This window comes from Peromyscus maniculatus, chromosome 2 (genome assembly GCF_049852395.1).
Source record: "Peromyscus maniculatus bairdii isolate BWxNUB_F1_BW_parent chromosome 2, HU_Pman_BW_mat_3.1, whole genome shotgun sequence".
NCBI classification, from domain to species: Eukaryota; Metazoa; Chordata; class Mammalia; order Rodentia; family Cricetidae; genus Peromyscus; species Peromyscus maniculatus.
In genome coordinates, this window is record NC_134853.1 from 129561651 (window position 1) to 129567650 (window position 6000).

The 6000-nt window shown below is 46.8% G+C and overlaps 1 protein-coding gene across 4 annotated transcripts in view; it reads right to left on the reverse strand.

Annotated features, from left to right (window-relative positions):
• Positions 1 to 2519, reverse strand: part of Zfyve9 (zinc finger FYVE-type containing 9) — a 144073-nt gene extending 141554 nt beyond the window's left edge. For all 4 annotated transcript variants that reach the window (XM_076564713.1, XM_076564707.1, XM_076564711.1 and 1 more), the window contains exon 1: positions 2377 to 2519. The gene's annotated coding sequence lies outside the window, so the exon portion shown is untranslated. The remainder of the gene's footprint in view (positions 1 to 2376) is intronic.
• Positions 2520 to 6000: the final 3481 nt, after the last annotated feature.

Consider the following 6000-nt stretch of genomic DNA (forward strand, 5'->3'; position numbering starts at 1 on the left):
AGAAAGGAATACTATGTATGAATTTTTTTCTCAATTCTGGGAATTAAACCGAGAGGTTTGTACATTCTAAGCAAGTCCTCTTCCACTGAGTGACCTCCCATCCCTTACCAAAGCTCTTGAAGGGCAAGATACAGCATGAGACACAGAAGCCCTAAGCAGAGATCTAGCTCATTTTACTCAATTACAACACCTTTCTGACCCTGTCTTGTAACAGTTAATTAAACCTGTCCTGCTTCCACAATTAGCTAATTGCTAGCAGAAACCTTGGTCATTTTTGTATTTCCCAGAACACCTGAGACAGAACCTGATATTACTAATAGCTAACATTGTATAAAAATTTTATACATTTCAATACTTTCTTCAGATGCTGTCTCCTAAAGCCTTCCAAATTAAGTATAATACCAACTGCATTTTACAGACAACATTGAAGTTTATTAATTATCAAGATGAATGCCCAGATAGCCTTCCTTAACATTGCCATTACAGGCTCTCAATGTTTGCTGACTGAAAACAGCTGTCCCTCAAAACACAGTTTTTCTATCTGCATTATAAAAACCATTATCTGTTGCTAGGAAAAACATCTGTTAAGCGACTTAAGATAGTTTGGCTAGAGAGCTGATACTTTCGTTCACCTAAGCAAATCTCTTTTAACTTTTATCTGTGATGTTCAAATTCAGTAGTACTAAGAATCAGGATAAAAATCACCATCTTTGAGTTACTGCTATCCCCACAAATCTGACATAGGGGACCAGGAATCACATTTTTAATCAGCACTCCCAACTGATTCTAATATTGGTCTTTAGAGACACACCGAGAAAAGAATTAGACTTTTCAAACCTAAATTAATCAAAATATCTAATCAGGGCAACTTCTTACTGTTAGAAATGCTTACACACGATCTGATAAAGCCAAGGCTGCAACACCTAACACACTGGAGCCTCAAAATTCTTCACCACACTGAACCTCCTTAGACCTCCGGAGACTCCATGTACAGGAAGGTTAAGTCAGGAGTCTTAAATAACTACCCACGTTAACTGATAGCTTTAACTCCGGTAATTAGTAACGTATTTTATAAATTTCAAACAAATGCCTGGCTGGAAAATTGAACCAGTGAGCATTATTAATTTAATACCAATACTACTACTAATAATAATAATTTTACAAGTCACCATCACTACAATCTCACTTTAAACTCTGATCATCAAAATGTACTATGACATTATCAGTGATCTCACTCTGGTTATTAAATACATATTGAAAGCCAATACAGTACCTCCCCGTGCGTCCCAATTTTTTACTATATATACATATTTTCACAAATCCAAGGTCTAGATGTACATATAAGTCCTATGTAATAGAAAAATAAGAATAACCTGTAATCACATCATAAAAAAGTATCACCCTATTACTGACCTGTGGTATCAAATTACAATCACTATTTTTTTTTACATTATTACCAAAACAAAACAAATCATTTTCCTTTTACAATTGAGTCTCTATTCCATTTTCGTCAGGTCCTTGCTATTAGGGTTTTATTGCTCGACTTAAAATTCTCTTGCCATCCGTTCCTTATTTGGGTGGAACATTTCTGTACCAAGGACTGAAGCATTAAAACATTTCCTGTCTCTTTGAAGGTGGGAAAGACATATTCATAAAAGATTTTTTTTTTTTTAACTGAGTGCTTAGCTAGGAAACTTAGCATGGCAAAGACGGGATGGGGCTTTCTCCAAGGCAGACCTCTCTCACAGACAAGACATAACCTAAGGAGGAAAGGATGAGCTAGCTAGCGGCAGGTGATGAAATTTCACCTCAAATAAGACGCAAAAGGCTGTCTCCAGCAGGAAAGGCGTGAATGCGACTCCTGGAGTATCAGGGGCTCCGGGGCCCCCGCACTCTGCACCTCAACACTCCCCACTCCCCACCCAGGGGGTGGCTCTGCAGGACTCAGGACGCGGCGCAGGGAAGCCACCGCTGTTTGCAAACAAGCGTCCTCTGCCTGCCTGCCTGCCTGCCTCCGGGATGTGCACGCAGGGCCCTGGGAAGGCAGGCACGCTCGGCCCCGCCCGGGACAAACGCGAAGGGCACCGGGGTGGCGGCCAGCCCGGTCTTCACGTACCCGGCCGCGCCGGAACCCAGGCCCGGGCAAGGGCTTCTCGGCAGCGCGGGGCCTAGTCGCCCCCCGCGCGCCCCCAGCCTCCCGGGGTGGTGGTGGTGGTGGGGACCCACGGAAAAAAAGGGCCGAGGCCCCAGAGCTGCGGGGCGCCCGCGGCGGCCGCAGTGCCAGGACGCTCCGTCCGCCCCGGCCCGAGAGCTGGCACCGGGGGGCCCCAGAGCGGCGCGAGCCGGGAGCCCCGCACCGCGGCGCGCCACACTCACCGCCTCTCCATGGCCCGGGGGGTTCGTCCCCCAGCCGCAAGCGTCCTCCTCAGCAGGGCTCCGCCGCCGCCGCCGCCGCCGCGAAGCCTCGCACTCCGGAGGGGGCTGCGGTCGCTGCGGCGGAGGCTGAGGCCCGGCGCCCCTCCAGCCGCATCGGCTCCGGGGTCGCCTCCGCCACGCGGGTCCGGGGGAGCGCGGTGGAGCGCGTCCGGGGGCGCAGGCTACGGCGGGACGACCGGGGCGCTGCAGGCTGACGGGCACGGCGAAGCCTCGGGCGCCGCGGTGGCCGCTCCAGCCGCCCGCGCCACTGGGCCACAGCGCCCCCTGGACCCCACGTCCCGCTACGGCGCCGGGACTGCGGCGGCCGCGCCGAGCACGGGCGGCTGGGAACGCGGAGCAGCGCGGCCTAGGGGTGGCGGGGGCCCCCGTGCGCCCGGCGCCGTCCGCCGCCCGCGGCCCGCCCCTGACGCGGCTTCCCGGGAGCCGGAAGCTGTCGGCTCCCCCCACCCCACCCCCGTCAGACCCCAGCACCTTTCTTCCCTCCAGAAGGTATGTGGATGCTCTTGTCACTCGAACCCGCACCCGAGAGAGCGGGAACGTGAGGGAATCTCGGCTCGTTTCTCGTGGAGACAGGGGGTCCCTTTTAATCCCCTCAGTGCGTCGGTATGAAAGGAGAGTGACCCAGAACAAATCGTCCTTTTATCTTCTTTCTAAGCACATGCACAATCCCTTCCCAAAACAGATAAAGGAATCATCTTTAACTTTTTTGGAGCCACTGTGCAGATTCATTACAGAAATTTGCTGCAGGATCCCTTAAGCCCTCACCTTCCCCCCCAAAATAGGGAATAAATAAAACGCTGACCAAGAGAAGAGAATAAGCAACGGGTTGTCCTGAAATTGATAAACAACTTAAAGGTAAGAAGAGAATCATCCTTCTACTAACCTAACCCTGGCCGCCACCACCTCTCTACCACTTCTGCACCAGCCACCCCTTACCCAACCCTAGGGAAGACTCTGAAGGAGGGAAATTGTGGTGTATGGAGGGCTATGCAATAATTCTGTTTACAGATGCCTCCTGTTTGATCTTGCCCAGCCTCTAGGGCGCCAACGTCACAACCAGAAACAAAAGACTGTCAGAAGGGAAATAGGAAAAGAGAACAATTTCTAAACCCCCTAGGCCCCCAAATTCCCAAATACAGTGTTTTTGTTTGCTTGTTATTTTGTTTCTTCTGGGTGCTACACTGGAACGAGCAAGGGCTTTGGTGCCAGGCAGATCCTGGTACCACTGGTCCCAGTTACATCATGTATAGTTTTATGACCCTGACAAGTTATGTAATATTTTGAACCTCTGTTTTCGCCTGCCTGCCTGGCTGATTGTGAAGGTTAGGGATGGAAGGACTGGCCTACGGTTCCAATTTTTGTTAATTCCAGAACACCCTAACACTTAGTCACTTAATCTTGAGATTGTACCCATTTGTTTTTGTCCCACCACACTTCCCTTACCCCGAGTGTGTGTGTGTGTGTGTGTGTGTGTGTGTGTGTGTGTGTTCCTAATCAGAAGGTCATTTTTCATCATCCCTGGTCTAAGTGAAATGTCCCTGAATTTCACCAGTGCATTTATATAATCCTCCACTGAAGAAGAGAGCCTAATATCCTGGGTCCTTTGACATTCTACGGCACAGCAGGTATCAAGATAGAATCACTACGTTTTTCTGCATGAAAATATTATAAACAATCTTGCCTTACCTTAGATTATGGCGTAATAGTAACAAATCATGAGAAAATTACATAAGGACTTCAGGAACTGTTCAAGTAATAATTGAGCAGCCACCCAGAGAAAACATAACCTACCCGTTCCCTTCTCATCAATGAAAGCTGTTCCTGTGCAGTCCCAACTCTTCCTTTGCCACATACTTCTGAGTCACATTGAAAAAAAAAAATCACTATCCCTTTTTTATAACAACAGAAACAGGCTCAGAAGGAAACTGTGATTCATCCTCACAACATCTCTATGAATCCAGTACCTTGGTACCACCTTGTAAAGTACCTCCAACTGAAGGAAAAGCTGGAAGTAGACTGATTCCCCCTGTCTGCTTTCTAATAACAGTCCTTTCTGAAACATTGGAAAACGTTGTTAGAGTAAGTTACTATTGATAAGATTTGCGATCTAGAATTGGGCCCTTTGATTTAGATCAGTTTGGCAACCTGACATCAGCAGTGTCCTTTCCAAGCCTCGCTCACTAACACTGCAGAAAACCTGCACTTGTTTATGAATAATCATGACGTCTAGGGTGTAGCTGCTACATGAGGATGATTCATTTGTTCCCAGGACCAGTTTCTTCTTGCCTCACACTTTCTTTCCTTCTCTTCAGACCCCATTGCTGATGGAGGCTGCTTGGTAGTAGTTTGCTTAACATCTTCTCTTTGTCATATGCTGGCCAGATGACTCAGTGGGTGAAGGGCCAAGCTGGTGATCTGAGCACCATCTCTGGAACCCATATGGTAGGAGGAGAAAACCAGCTACCACAGGAGGCATGCATGCACCCACACAGTCAATCAATCAGCAAATTAAAAAAAAAAAAAAATCCTGTTGTCTGCTCCCATTTCCTTCCATAACTATTTTATTCTCTGCTCCTGGCCTGTCTCTGACCTGCTTCCTTCCTTCTACCAAAGATCTCGTTTTATTCTAATCCATTTGCTTCAGCTTGCTGTCGATTGTTTTGGTTATCCCGCTCTCAATTTTGCAGGGATTTGCACCACTCTCCGGTCACTTTAAAGTATATTACTATTCTAGTAGAATTCCCCATTTTTGTTTTTATACCATAGACATCCTTTAGAAACCCAATATTCTAAGAATGTTTTCAAGGGAGTTTAGGATCATCCCTAATGGAATTTTCTTTGCTCTTTAAACTTTGGGTGAAGTCAGGCATGCTTGCATCTACCCATGTATCTGTTTGTTTCAAAGGCTAAGCAAAAGGATCACTATTGTTCAGGAGTTTGGAGCCAATGTAGGCAACACTATAGTCCCATCTCAAAATTTTCAAGTGGGGGAAGGGAGATACCAATGACATCATCATCCACCAGGGACCTAGTCCAAATTTCTGGGGATCGTATTTAATTGTTATCACTCACTACTGGACACAAAGCCTAACAAATTTTACTTCCTGTTTTTTGTTTTGTTTTGTCTTTATTATGCTCCTCCCCTCCAACTTGGTGCTACCCCTTTGGTCTAGGATAGTTGGTAGATAAACTGTAAGTTTACTGAAGGGAAAAGGGAAGAAAAGAAAGAATAAATTTATATTTGTGTACAAAAGTACTATATAAATTTTGTTGAAAGTGAAGCATAAAACCTCATCTGTGGCCGGGCAGTGGTGGCACATACCTTTAATCCCAGTACTCGGGAGGCAGAGCCAAGCAGATCTCCGTAAGTTCGAGGCCAGCCTGGTCTACTGAGCCAGATCCAGGAAAGGCACAAAGCTACACAGAAAAACCCTGCCTCGGAAAAACCAAAAAAAAAAAAAAAACAAACCAAAACAAAAAAAAACCCCATCTGTGTTTAGCCCTGCACTTTCCCAACTTACAACTCTTCATCAATACAAGGTCAACACATATTTACTTGTATGT